This window comes from Furipterus horrens, unplaced genomic scaffold (genome assembly GCF_987537825.1).
Source record: "Furipterus horrens unplaced genomic scaffold, mFurHor1.1.pri manual_scaffold_8, whole genome shotgun sequence".
NCBI classification, from domain to species: domain Eukaryota; kingdom Metazoa; phylum Chordata; class Mammalia; order Chiroptera; family Furipteridae; genus Furipterus; species Furipterus horrens.
In genome coordinates this window covers 18,422,929-18,438,127 of record NW_028327178.1, presented here as the reverse complement: position 1 = coordinate 18,438,127, position 15,199 = coordinate 18,422,929, and the positions used below count along the sequence as shown (strand labels likewise).

Below are 15,199 nucleotides of genomic sequence, written 5' to 3'. Positions count from 1 at the left end.
TCACTTTTACATTCTTGAGGTAATCCTAATTAATCACGGTATTTTTTGTTTTGAGCAAATACTAACATTTTACTAAAATTTTTATTGTCATTTGAGATGTGGCCTATACATTTCTCTTGTCATAATACCCTTGTCCAGTTGAAGGTATCGGAATTACAGTAGACTTGCAAAGTGATTTTTTGGGTTTTTTCCTATAAAATTTTGTATTAAGATTGGAATTACTGATTCCTCATCTGTTTTATAGAACTTGCCCATCTGGGGTTTTCATTTGAGTTTTGCTTTTGGGGTTTTCGATTTTTACTCAATTTTATCTTGGTGTAGGCAGATTTCTAATTATGAATTTAAGTTTTTAAATTGCAATCTACTCAAGTTTCTTATTTTCATTTTTATTTCTTATTCCTCACCTAAAGACACGTTTATTGATCTGCAAGAGAAAGGAAACGAGAGAGAAACATCAAATAGGAGAAACACTGATCAGCTGCCTCCCACACCCGCCCCTACCAGAGATTGAACCCACAACCTAGGTATGTGCCCTGACCAAGCATCAAACCCACAACCTTTTGGTGTAAGAGACAATGCTCCAACCAACTAAGCCACCCAGCCAGGGCAAGTTTCTTATTCTTGGGCCAACTGGGTTTACTTATTTTCACAGAAATTGTCTATTTTACCTTTTTTTAATTTAAAGGCAAAAGCTGTTTGTTCAATGTTCTTAGTTTCAAAATCTCAATTTGTCTGTAGACACAGCCTTTCTTTATTTCTAATACATCTGTACCTTCTTCTCCTCTATCAATCTTGGCAAACTTAAGTCTTTTCAAATTAGCACCTTTGCTTTCATTGCTCCAATTATAAACATTTTTTATCAATGACTTTCAACTTCATTTCCCTTCTTCTCCTAACTCATTACATTGTATATTAACTCATTTTTTTTTTTATTTCTTTACTAATAAACATTTAAGGGTCTATCTAAATTTTCCCAGATAGGCTAATAAACTTTTGCTGCAGCCTAGTTTTGACAAGTAGTATTTTCATCATTCTGTTCTAAATAAACACTTTTCTAATTTTTATGAGTTGTTCATCATCTCATAAATTCAGAAATAATCTTTTCACTATACATCTTCAGATTTGGGAGTTGCTGCTATCCTAGGCTGTTATATTTCTAACTTAATTGCACTAGGGTCCAAGCATGTTATTTATAAGATAAAACTTCTTAGGGAATTTTTAACATCTGCTTTGAAGTCTAGTACCTAAGCAATTCTTATAAAATTCCATGGGTACTTGGAAAGAATCCATATTCTGTGATTGCTGAATGTTTGCTAACTGCACCTTCCAATCCTTTAAAACCTTGTACAAGTATTTTTATCTAATTTTCTTAAATTACTGAGAGATGTGTTAAAACTCCTATGATTATACAGTTGCCGATCTGTCCTTGTAATTCTGTCAATTTTACCATATAGAGCGCTATAGACTGAATATTTGTGTCAACACTTCCCCCAAACCCCTGCTGAAACATAATCCCCAATGTAACTGTGTCTGGAGGTGGGGCCTTCGGTAGGTGATAAGGTCAAGAATGGAGTCCTCAATGAATGGGATTAGTGCCTAATTTATAAAAGAGACCCCAGGGAATTCCCTTGACCCCTTCAAGATGACAACAAAAAGACAGCTGTCTATGACCAGGAAGCTGGCCCTCACCAGACACCAAAATCTGCTGGCATCTTGAACATGAACTTCCCAGGCTCCAGAACTGTGAGAAATAATTTGTTGTTTATAAGACAACCAGTCTACAGAATCCTGTTATAGCAGCCCAAAGGGACTATGACACAGATTATACCTAGTGTATATTTTTATTCATTCCTCTACTTTGAAATTATGTCATCATCCTTTTAGGTGTATCTACTAATAAAAAGCATTTTGTTGGAATTTTTAAGTTTTCATTCTAGGCAGCAGGGAAAATGGTGGGACAGGAAAGCAGGAGAAAAGCCTGCAAAGGGCAGTGAGCTACAGCACCCAGAGTGATGGAGGAGAAAGTTCCAGTCATAGTGCTGAGAAGCTATCAGCTGAAGAAGAAGCTGCAGACCTTCCAACAAAGCTTACAAATATCTCCAAGTCTGGATTTGCCACAGGTAGCTGAACGACAAAGAAAGCCTCAGCCATATCCAACAAACTTGGATCAAGTAAAGAAACCGTTCCAACTCTTGCTCCACACACCCTTCATAACCAGCAGCTTTTAGTGATGATGAAGATAATGGGCCAGAGGAAATTCCTCCAGAAACAAAGATGAGGATGAAGAATACTGGAAGGGATACACTAACCTCAGCAGGACCAAACTCCTTTAACGAAGGCAGGCATGGGTTTTCTGATAACCAGAAGCTATGACAGCAAAATAGAAAATCTCATCTTGGAAGCATCCATGACCAAGACAATCAAATGATGTATTTTGAAATTGGTCCATGAAGTGGGTGTGAAGTTAAAAGAACAGTTTCCTTTTTAAAGAATGGTATAAGACTTTCTTTGGACCTGCCCACCTTTTTTTCTTAAGATTGAGTGGTACACTAATAAATGAGAGCTTAAAATTAAGACATAACTTATGTTTTATGTACAGATTTTAAGACATTTGCTAATTTTGTACTTCCACGTGATTAGTTTCCAAAGGTTACACATAATTTTTAAAAAATCAGAAATGATTTAAAACAAAAAAGTTTTCATTCTCTTTTAACCAGCAAGCTTAATCTAAATTATGTATTAGGTTTACAGAGATATTTATTTTCTATCAACCCATTTTGTGTTTTCTAATTCCTATGGATTTTGGTTTTTTCTCTTTTCCTGCCTCTATTGAAATGATCAAATTTTCTTTATTTCCACCCCCCTCATCCGCACTGACTTGGGAATTATATCCTCAAAGGGTTGTCCTTTAAAACATTTTTAATGGGAAACTTTACTCAGTGGGTTACAGGTGAAGACAACAGTCTATCAAAAACCATAATAAGGAATTTAAAAAGAAAACACAATCTCACAAGGATAGGGAGAAGAGTAAGGAGGAAACAGGAAAAAATTTGATACCTGGAAAATGAATGGGTGAGTAGTCACTGTAAACTACTAAGAGATTACTAATTCTAGGCTAGCTAGAGGGAAATGTCCTGACTTACAGGGCAGAAGCCTCAAAAGGTTAAGTAACAGTTCTGATCACAGCAGAAACTGAGGGGGAAGGAGATGAAATAGGCAGGACTGGGTGAGAGATACTGATCAGCATTTAGATCATTAGATGGGTAAAATGCCCCTCTCCCAAAGACTCAATATTCTCAGGAGAGGGTAGAAGTCTTTCCAGACCAGGAGATGGCCTGGGTACCAATGGGAGAAACAAGGAGTCAATGCGCATGAGCACACTGTATGCTAAATGCAGACTCCCCAACCCTGCCTCCACCAGGTTCTGGCCCCCAAAATACTAGCAGCTAGACCTTTACCCATTTAGTCAGACTGAGACTCCTCTCTGGGGTACCTGTCTGACCCAAAAGGAAAAATGTGCAAATACTAATATTGAAAGTTTACCAACAAACAGCCCACTCAGATCACTCTGCAGTGAAAATGAAAGGAGACAAGCTTCACCCAACATGCTTTGTCTCCCATCAGCTTGTTAGACCCCTACCTTCTTAACCAAGTATGACTTTGATTATCTGAGGAAAAAAGGAAAACAAAATAGAAAAATGCAACTTCAAGAAAAGAGACTATATAAAGAAAACACTGTAAATATCATCAATATGCAGAGAGCAATATGAAGATACAGCCACCCTGAAGCAAGAGCAGCACGCTGTACAAAGAGAACACTGGTTAAGAGCCCCTGAACAGCTTGACAGCTCATGACTGCAGAAACGGGGACAGGAGTTGGGAAAGGGGTCAATAGAAAAGCTGGAAGACAAAATAGAAAAAAACCTCCCAGAAAGTAGAAAAGAAAGATGAAAAATAGTAGAGAAAAGTGAAGAAAATTGGAGGACTACTCAGGAGGTTCAAAGTCCATATAGAACTTCCAAAAAGATAACAGAAATAATGAAGGGGTTAATCAAAGAAATCAAGAAATATCCCCTGCACTGAAAGATGGCAGTTTCCAGACTGAAAGGGCCCATCAAGACCCCAGGACAACGGATGAAAACACAGCCACATCAAGGCCAGTGGCTGTAAAACTTCAGAATGCTGAGGACAAAGAGCAGCCTAAAGTCTCCAGGCAGAAGAAACAGGTCATATAGAAAAGAATTAGAATGCCTTTAGCTTTGTCAACAGTAACATTGTAAGTGATGTCAACAGAGTGATGCCTTCATAATTCTGAAAAAATAAAAATAAATTCCCAACCCAGATTTCTATAACCCAATTAGGGTAGAATGAAGGCATTCTTTTCAGACGTGTAATGTAATATAACCAAATATTTACGCCACACACTCTCTCTCAAGAAAAGTCCTGAGGAATATGTTCCATCCAAAGGATGGAGTGCAAAACAAGAGTAGGAGATTTAAGAAAGGCGAAAAGTGAAGAAATCCCTTCAGATGATGAAGAAGGGAGATCACAGGCTGACTGCTGTGTACTAGGTGTAGAGACAACCAGTGCCACTGGCAGCAGGTTCAAAAACATGTAGCCAAGACTAATACCAGGTTTCTCCCTGAAGTGAACAAACATCATAAAAGTCAACGGAAGCATGACTTTCACTGACAGGACCAACAATGATCACAGTAAATGGTTGAGAGTAAATAATAAAACACTCTAGCAAGAGATTTGTTTCCACAGACTACAATAAAAACAAAACAAAAAACCTGCCTGATTAAAGGAATTTTCATATATTAACACATTTATATATGTGTGAATATATTTCGCTAGACCTGTGCTGTACAACAGAAACAGGATGCAAACCACATTATTAATTATAAATTTCCTAACAGCCACATTAAAAAAGTAAACTATAGGTAAAATTAATCATTTTATCAATTTTATTAATTCACCCCAACATATCCAAATTTAATTCTATTTTTTAGACTAAGTGTAATAAATTTAGTGTGCATTTTACACCTGCAGCCCATCTTAATTAGGACTAGCTACATTTCAAGTCTTCAATAGCCACATGTAGCTAGTGATTAGAAGCTAGTAGTAACAGTGGTTACATTTCTGGAAAGTAGAGGAGGGTAGCAGGACAATGATCTGAAGGAGACTTATTTTCATTATTTACTAATTTGTTCCTGTTGAATTTTGTACCACTTGCATGTATTACCTACTCAAAAAAAGAAATGAATACATTCCCTAAAATAAATATACAAAAGTAACTATCCTTTGCCCTACTTCCAGAACTCTCTTACGTATGTATATAATGATGTATATCATTATACTTTGTTGCAGCATTGTTTTTAATACCACAAGACTGGAAATAACCTACGAGTCCATCAATAGAAGATTGATGAAATATATTATAGACAGCCACACAAAATGATACACTGCAACCAAAAGAAAAAGTAAAAAGGCACTCATGTACAAACACGGAATAATCTAGAAGGTGCATCATTAACTAAAATATATGACCATTTGTACTAAAGGCTAATATATACACAAAGTTGCTCACACACACATAAAATCTCTGGAATAATTCACAAAAACATAGTAATGCTACTAGCCTTTGAAAAGGCAACTGGGTGGGGCAAGGGACAGGCTGACAAAGAGACTTTTCAACATATATCCTTTGAACCTTTTGAATTTCACATTATAATGTACAGCTGTTAAAAAAAAAAAAAAAAAAAAAAACCTTTCTACACCTAGCTGGTATCTTGCTTTTTATTGACCCTGCTTGGCCCTCATGTTGACATTTAAAGTCCATCTTTAAAGTCTAATATTTTTCTAGTTCCTCCAGAGAGGTTTGAAGCTTTTTTCCCCCAGAGGCCATAGATGTTTCAATGACATCAGAACAGTATATATATATATATTTATATATATATATATATATGTATATATATATATATATATATAATTTTTTTTTTATACATATATTTTTTAAGCATAGAGTTCCCGGAGTTATATTTCCTTTCCTGGAAGGGTATTACAACCCCATCCCCTACCACTGGATTCTTTATCTAGTAAATTCCCCCTGGTCAGCTTTGCCTTAACACTGACTGATTTTTCTAAGTCTCTGATTCTTAAGGACTTTTCTCTCCCTCTCTAGATCAACTATACAGAAGAGAAAACAAGTCTGACATTTTATCCAGCATTCATAGCTGAAGAAAAGAGCCTAATCATCTGTGTCTGTTCTAGCATGTCTTTGTGATTTTAAGAAATCTAGAGAGATCTAGTCAATAATGGCAAAGACTGAAGAAAGTAGTATGATAATTGAGAAAGGACTGCTAAACTTAGCACTTCAGAATTCACTGATGACTTCTGAAAGGGCAGTGGGAAGGGGAATATGAAAGTGACAAAAAAACATTTCACAAAGTTCAAGTCTAGAACAAAGGAAGTGATTAAATACAGAAAGCAAATGTAATTTCAAATATATTCAAACTGCAAATACAAAATATTTCCAAATATCTATATGAATTTTTACTTCAGGAGAAAATCAAGCTGGATATTTCAACATAAAACACTTGAAATGTAATGGTTCTGCCTCCATAAAGAACACTGAAGTGCCATAAATAGTATAAAATCACTATTAGATTTTTTGGCAATCCGTGAACATGTATTACACAAGGTAGAGAAAAAAAGCAGATTACTTATGACCTGGAATTTTACAACTTCTTTAGTCAAAAAAATCAGTAAAATAGAAAGCACTGAAGAAATAAACATACATTAAAAACCATTAAAAAAAAAAATTCTCCATTCTCACTGTAACTATACTTTTTCCAAAGTTGTAAGCTAATAAGGAAACACACTGCCAAATGGAAACTAAGTTGGTCCCATGGAGAACGATGGGTAATGTGCTTTTTAAACAAAAGCAACTAGAAAACATTATGTGTTCAAGTTTGTGAACTGCTGAGCCTAATGTTGGAGCTTGAATTTAATTCTAGAAGTAGTCTTAATTCAGTGAAAGCCACATTATATAGAGACTGCTGTGGAAAAGACTACCTATTCTTTACTTGAGTTATATTCCTTTCACCTTTCATGAGTAGAATCTACAGTTCTATAATCAGCTTGTAAATATAAACATACATACTGCTTTATCACTCCCAGGTTATGAAAAGGCAACCAGTTATCAGGAGACTACACAGTCCCAGACTCAAATCAGCATGAATATTCAGTATTCCAACTGCCCTTCAAATTCTGGGTCTGTCCTGACCTTCTGCTGAGCAGCAGCTTACACCCAGGTCAAGTGTATACAGTGTATTCAAAACGAAGTCTAATAGCACTATCCAAAAGTACTTTGTTAGATTAAAATTAATTAAAAGTTAAATTTAACATTCATTTCCTCAGTCACAGCTGCCATATTTCAAGTGCTAAATAGCCACATTTGGCCAGTGGCTACCATACTGGACAACACGTGTCCACAGCAAACATTTTCCCCTAAGACCTATTATCCCTCAGTGGAGCTTCCAAGGCTTCCCCAGGTTAAGAATGACAGGAGAACTAAGAAGGCAGAGCTTCAGCACCTATTCGGTCTCCTTGCATTCTGGAATTCTACATGTTGTTTTGTTTTGTTTTGTTTTTTACAAGCCTTATGGATGCTGTTGTGTGCATAGGGGTGTGTGTGTGTGTGTGTGTACACACATGCGCACATGGTTTTAAGTTTGAAAACCGGTGACTTAAAGCAGAAATGGTCAACGCACAGAACTCAGGCCAAAGTTGAACACTCCTCATACTTAAAACAATTGATTTTTTAAAAATGTTTAATTGGGCCTGGCTGGTGTGGCTCAGTGGATTGAGCACCAGGCTGTGAACCAAAGGGTTGCTGATTCGATTCCCCGTCAGGGCATATGCCTGGATTGCCGGCGAGGTCCCCATTGAGGGAGCGTGTGAGAGGCAACCAATCTCTCATACAACAACGTTTCTCTCCCTCTCTGTCTCCCTCCCTTTGCCTCTCTCTAAAAATAAATATTTTTTTTAAAAAGTTTAATTGGCCAGTTTACATGAACTATAGCCTAACCACCTGTCTATAAAGTAAAACTTGTGGGGAAAAAACTTGATCTAAACTTGGAAAATTTGCATTCATTGCCACAGATAGAGCATCTCTAGTTTTAAAAAAGTTTCCATAGTTCATTCAAATCAAGGGAGAAAGAAAGCTCACTGGCCTAGCTTCCACAGCACCAATTATCTGGAGGAGTTCATTCTGTGAAATTTGCCAATCAGATTCACCATCCCACATTTAGTAATGAAGGATGCGATTAAGGAGTATTTCCTTAATATTTACAATACCTTAACCATTATCTCTCTAAAGAATTTCTGGAAGAAGCTGAAGCAGCATGTGAGAATTTACCTTAAACACAGGCAAATTACGGGAGCACAGATTTACTATGCTACTTCCTCAGATCAACTGATTTCTGAATTAAAAACTTGACCTTCCAGTAGCTCCCCTAAGATTATTCTTCCTTACTGAGTACATTGAATATGAAACTACATCCTTCCCCCTAAAAGGAATGAGAGATAGGGGTAGGACACTGTACATTATTTAACAAAATGCAGCTTTTCAAGTACAAACTTGAAAAGTGTACTGAATGGATTGCAACTAAAGCCTGCACTCACTTTCCATTGCTTTAGTCTTAAAGTCAAAGTAATTCTAGTTTTTGAAAAATTACAGAACTACCTGGAAGAATTAGTGACTACTTCATTGTAAACTCATACAGTTTAATAAGAATGAATCATTTTAGGATTTGTTTTCTTACAAGTACAAACCTAAACACATATCTAATTTACTGAATACCTGTCCTATCAGTGTAGCTCCATTACATCCCGAGCTAAAGGGGAAGCACTCACACCATAGAATGTAAGTTTAAGTCAGAGATTTACCCAAATCTTTCTGGCCATCTGACCAAATCAGAGGCAGTGTCTAAATCTACTTGGCTTGGCAAAATTATATTTTCCCTACATGAAATTATTGAACTTGAAGCTAAAAGCTATCCTTGAGATATATATCCAGAATCACTATTGAAATATGTCCTAACTGAATACATCACAATTATACCAATCTAAAAATGATCAAAATTGACAAAAGACAAGGAATAAAACCTCTAACTGTGCATTTTTAAATGAAAAACACTGGGTTACTTTTGTACTACTGGTTTTAAAATGTCCTGTTTTTTAAAATAGTTAAGGCTATATATTGTATCACCAATTAATATTTGATGGAGTAAATTTAGAAACTAATTCAAAAAATTTATCAAAGTTAATATTGGGTAGAAGTCACAAGAGACTAAAGGTTAGCCAACTGTCTACATTAGTGTGGTCCTGCAAATTTCTAACATACTCTATCTCAAAGACTGAGTGAAAAGTTTTCCGTGACATCCTTGCAGAATGACAAAAAGAAAAGACTTAACTGAAGAAAAGGTGTGATATGGGGTGCTAGGCCATTTAGATTCCCTTTCTTTATTTACTACTAGCTTAGCATGAAAGGCTTTTCAGTCTGTAATCATGGCACACTGAATGGCAAACCAAATAAAAACATCTCAGTCCTCGTAGATACTATACTTCTTCCATGAAATAAGTCATCCCATATAGTACAATGTTCTACCCCTTTAAGAAATTTGTTAATCATCCTGAATGACAATCTAAAGTATATTGTGTAGATTACTGCACTCTTAAAAAGATTTCCCCAAACATGACTTAAGCTAAATGATGAACAGTCATTACTACACTTTCAGGTCTGGTCCTGCACTGAATGGTCCCAGACATGCTAGATAGGCTTTGAATATTTGTTTTTGTGTCTTGTAGATTGTATCTACTATCTTTACTAGACTGTCATCTGTTTTTTCTTAGAACGGTGGGAAACAGTTCCCCATCCTCCCATTCCCACCCTCTCTACACTCCCCTTAACCTCCCACATTACTCACAACCTACTTGTTTCTAATCTATTGTGGACTCGGAAGCCAGATAATTTTCCTTGCTAGAAATACCTGAAGTAAATGCCAGCAGGTTCGGATTAAAGGTCTCAATGGCTCTCCTATGACTAAAGTTTTAAGGTACAGGGACTTGGACAATTTGACTACCCTAGGCCCTCTTTGCTTAGTGTCTGCTTCTCAAATGCTTTTTATAATAGGTCAAAGATTGAAGTGTAGACAAATCATTTGGATTAGAAAGAAAACAACTGAAAACCACAACTACAAGAGAACAAGAAATCATCTGGGAGGACCCTTATGTCTAAGGCAATGTTCTAGGTACTTTAATCACAATCATTTAATCCTAATAATAACCTTTAGAGTTAGGTGTAACCTCAGTTTTCTGTCAGAAAACCAAGGCTCAGGAGGTTAAGTAATTTGCCCAATATAGTAACTGAGAAACAACTACCAGCTTAGCTCTCTCTCCAAAACCCATGGCCTTTCCACTACATGATATTGCTGCCCAATCCTTATTCTTGGTTTAGCTAACTGTTTTTACACTTTATTTCTGATGCTTTTATTGGAACCTGACCAATTCAAGTTTGCTTTCTTTCCCTAACCAGTTTCTATAACTAAAGAACAATGGATAAACAAACTAAGGCCAAATTAAGCTTAGTTCTACAAGTGTTCATCTGCTCAGCAACAAATGTTTGTGAAAGACTGGCCATATCTTCAGTTTGTACAGATTGTGAAGCGGTGATGAGTTCCCACTCCCCCTACACTGACAGTTCCCAGTGAAACTGTGAGTTAAAACTCGACCTCTAATGTTGTCCTCTAAATTGTAGAAAGCAATGCAAGTATACTTTAGAAATTGGCTCAGCAATGCACTGCATGCTCCCTCAATTTACAATAACATGATTTTCTTACTCTTAACATTGGAGGACAGGGCAGGAGATATGACAAGCTTCTACTTTTCTAATTCCATTAAGGAACAGGGGTATACTTCTTCCATGGTTGGATACTTTATTGCCTAGTCCAGGACCTAACACACATCAAACGTTATTTTATTTGTTGAACAAGTTAATAAATGCTACTTATTTAATAAATATAAGTTATCTGTGGAATAAATGCATGACCTCTCCTGAATTGGTTCTGAAATCTTCGTTCACATTTTCTGACATATCCTTGCAATACTTAAGAGGAAAACATCTTTGATCTTATGGAAACGAAGAGCTTAAAAATGGCTCTTATACTCCCATCAAAAGACCCATGGACTCTAAGACATTCATGCCCCTCTCTAGCTTCTAAAAATGATTCTTGTCCCAAGAACATGAATAACCCTCCATTTACCAGACTGCACTCAATGCAGCTTTTACATGCATTACAAATACACCTGTATAAAAAAGCTGCTACAAATGAGGCCTAAAATATAAAACCAGCAGAATCAAAACCAAACAAGAATAAGAAAAACATTCAGACCTTTATAAAAGCCACAACTGCAAATATCTGCAAAATGTAAAAATTCAATAGATCTATGATCAGCAGGTTATGCAACTAAATTGAGTGTTTTCCACTCACATATCTTCCCCCAAAGTAACAAGACTATAACAACGTAATTCTAATATTTACTAAATTAATAGTAAAGGGGACCTTTTGCCAATCTTGCAGTAGAAACAGCTTTTGTTTCAATTAAAAGAGATTTCTGCTGAAATATACAAAACTATCCCCAAATTCCTACTTGGTAGTTAAAACACATACCAAGCCTGACAAACTACAAACAACAGGAAATTACACTGCACAGTTTCTTACGTGACTATTATTTCATGAACCTTACAGACTGTGTAGAGATTTGACCACTTATGACTAGGTACAGGTCAGTTACAACCTTGAAAAATCTAACTTTCATTTGAACATGTACAATGTTAAATCACTTTAGAAGGTACAGCATATACAAACAAGCTCTTTCTAAGAGCAATTTCTTATTAAAACAAGCCCACAAATGGGTATTTTTCAATCACATTACATTAATTAAAACTGGCCAATGAACTACTTTCAAATCAATTAATTGTAACAAAGAGTATAAGTGGTTACTCACCTTTAAATGCCCACAAGACTTGAACTATTCTTATTTTCTACCACAACTAATTTTATGGAAAAAACTGAGGAACTTGAAAATCAGTTAATACTTTCTAAATTGAATGTAAACGTTTGCTAAATGATCTTTGGTGGAGAAAATTCTATGGGTAGCCTGTATGGCTTTCTTAAGGCAAATAAGAAAACCCTCAAACTGGGACACACTCATGAAATCCATTTTACATTATTTCTCCAATCTCTGTGTTAACGTGCTTATTTATTTATTCACATTAAAACTACTCAAACTCTTAAATATCTGGCTTACAAGTCTATGTAAGAGCAACATTTTTTAAAGCAGATCAAAACTACGATAACAAATGCTTTTGCAAAGTAATAGCAAATTTATTACCTTATTAGGCTCAAGTAAAACATCCTTACAATGAGTGGTACATGTTCATATGAATCAGAAGAGAAGAAAAGAAACTAAGATTACAGAATCATTTAAAACTCTGAAAGTTAATTCAAATTTCAGGGACCATTTTAGAAAAGATGACATTATTCCAAGGAAGCGTCCGTGATCACTTATTAACAGCTACCTTACATGTGCCATTTAGAAGTTTAAGACACCAAAATTTAGGATATTCAAAACTGCAACAAGCCAAGACAAGACAGATGTAAAAAGCTACTTCCAAATTCATTTTGACCTGGAGATTTTTTTTCTTAAATAAAGGTTTAGTTGACAACCCCTAGTATTTAGCTATTTAGAGGGTTAAGAGGAAGGAATAACAAAACCAACCTAGGAACTGTTTTCCCTTTGTTTAGGATCAAAAGGAAACCATTAACCACATAAGGAGTAAGTAAAAGACAAAAGTACCCAACCCAAGGACAGTATCCCCCAGGAGAGAACAAAACAATTAAAGTTGCAAGTTTGAGAACCAAATTTGAAATGCGTCAATTAATTAGCGTGCTTTATAAAGGCGTGTGATAAAACCTAATAGGCTTCACTCACAGAGGAACTTTCAGGAGTAGGGAAGGATCTCGACAGAGTAACAGCCAAAGTAACAGCCGTACACAGGTTTGTGTCAAGAGTACATACAAGCCCTTCAGAACACCAAGGATATAATGGTTAACAAGGGTTACGGGACCAAAAGTTGGGGAGGAGGGGGAGGCTTTTAAAAAAAAGTGGAAGCAAAGTATCGCACGCTCCTAACACGGTTTCCCAACAACTCCTGAAACACGAGCTCTGTCCCTCCGGCTTTGAAAATTAGAATCACAAACTTACCAACTGTGTCCGAGGGAGAGGGGAAGGGTGCCCCAGCGAACCTCCGGGCCAAGTGGCAGGCAGCTCCGGGTGCAGACCCCTTCCCATCAGCCAGCCCAGCCCCCTGTTCCTGCACCCCGAGGGCCGGGCGCACCGCTGCCCAGACCTCGCCACACCCCAGCCACCAGCCCCCGTGGCCAGCCGACGCGGCGAGCCTCACTGACCCGAGCCCAGAACAGACATACCCCTAGCCCCCAAGGCCCGGCGGGCGCCGAGGCTTTACCTGGACCGAGGCTTCTGGTCCCGCCCCGCCTGAGCCGGGGGTCCGGGACCTTTTGTTCCTTCCTCTTCCGAATGGGATGTGGGGCTGGGAGAGAAGAGGGGAATGGGAGATTGGAGGCGGAACTGAAAACACTCTCGCGGCAGCCCAGCCTCCCGTCCCGCCTCCCCCAAGCTAGTGCCCGGCCCGCGGCCCCAGCGCGCGGGGAGGGGGCGCGGGCCCGGCCACCGCCCGCGGGAGGGAGGGGGTGGGGATGCGCGTCCCGCCACCGCCCCTCCTCCCCTCAGGCGCGCGCCCGCATCCCCCCCAGCACCCCGGGCCGCCCGGACAGCCGATCACCCCCCTTCACCGCACCCGCTGGCCCACCCCCGCTTCCGCCCTGCGCCCTTCGCTGCCGCCCGCAGCGGCGCGGCGCACCCACCTCTAGGGAGCTTGCTCAGAGATCGCTAGCTGCTAGCTGGGAGCTGCTCCTCCGAAGCCACGGCCGCACGGTAGACCCGCCTCCCACCCTGGACCGCGAGCCCCGCCGATTCGCCGGCGCAGCCCCGGTGCTGGCACCCTGCCGCCCGCTGATTGGCGCCCCCGGCCGCCCGTTAGGGCGCGAGGCACGCCGGCCGAGCGCAGCGCTCAGCGCGCACGGAAGAAAGACGAGCGGAGGAGGGAAAGAAGGAGGTCGAGTGCCCGGAAAGGTCCGGGGCGCGAGCGGAGCTTGGAAAGCCGCGGCCACTACCTCTCCACCTCCTTTCCCTCTGGCCCGCCCTGCCCTCTCGGCCGACCGGCGGCGCGCGCACCCAATCAGCGCGCGAGGTGCTCGGGGTGTGAGCCGCGAGTCCGGGGCCTCGAATCGGAAGGGAGACGTCGCTCCCTGATTGGTCCCGCCTCCCCCGTAGAGCGTGAGGCGAGGCGCGGCCGGGACGGCGATCCACCGCGGACGAGCTGGGGTGGGACGCCCGCCGTTTCTGTTGGCTTCAGCGAGCTCACCGGGGAGGCTCTGGGAAGGGAGGGAGAGAGAAGCACATAGGGGAAGAAAGCCCCAGTAATCACCTGTCCTTCAGTTCCTCGTCTCTGGACACCTTCCTCGATCTCTCCAGCGCCGCTGGATGGGGCCTGTTGGAGGGCCCCGCTTGGTCCACCTTCCTTAGTCAAGCTGAGCGTGGACCCCTGGGAAAATCCGGGGTCCGCCTGGAGCCCGGCCCGGGACGAGCGAGGGGCAGGAGGATGGTTCCACCGAGCTGTGGTATTGGATCCAACCTGGGCGCGCCTGTGCTCTATAGAGCGGGCGAGTAGGCGGGGCCCTCGTGGTGGTAAGCGGAGGCGGGGTCCGAGATGTAAATAAGCCCAGGGCAGGGATGTCAGGTAGTTTTAACCCGAATCTTGGTTCTCTCTTCAGTGTTAAAAAAAAAAAAAAAAATGCTGCTAATAATGCATAATATGGAAGATCCTTGTAAAGACGAAAAGATAAGCACCTTGCCTCTTCATTGCTGGGCTATCTTCCCCCTCATTTGTCCGCCGTTCGTGTTATCGTGATAAGCCCCCAACATCTGCGCTGGAAGGCCCTAACTAAACTGCTCAGTGCCCAAAACTGGTGGGGGCGTAACTGCACTCGGG

General features: G+C 39.9%; 1 protein-coding gene across 3 annotated transcripts in view; it reads right to left on the bottom strand.

Annotated features, from left to right (window-relative positions):
- SMAD2 (SMAD family member 2) overlaps window positions 1-14,855 on the bottom strand; it is a 69,327-nt gene extending 54,472 nt beyond the window's left edge. For 2 of the 3 annotated variants that reach the window (XM_090285548.1, XM_090285550.1), the window contains exons 1-2: window positions 14,013-14,337; window positions 13,595-13,678 (exon numbers count right to left, since the gene is read on the bottom strand). The gene's annotated coding sequence lies outside the window, so the exon portion shown is untranslated. Of the gene's footprint in view, window positions 1-13,594; window positions 13,679-14,012; window positions 14,338-14,635 lie in introns of those variants that run through there. The other variant, XM_090285549.1, reaches the window with a different exon arrangement.
- Window positions 14,856-15,199: the final 344 nt, after the last annotated feature.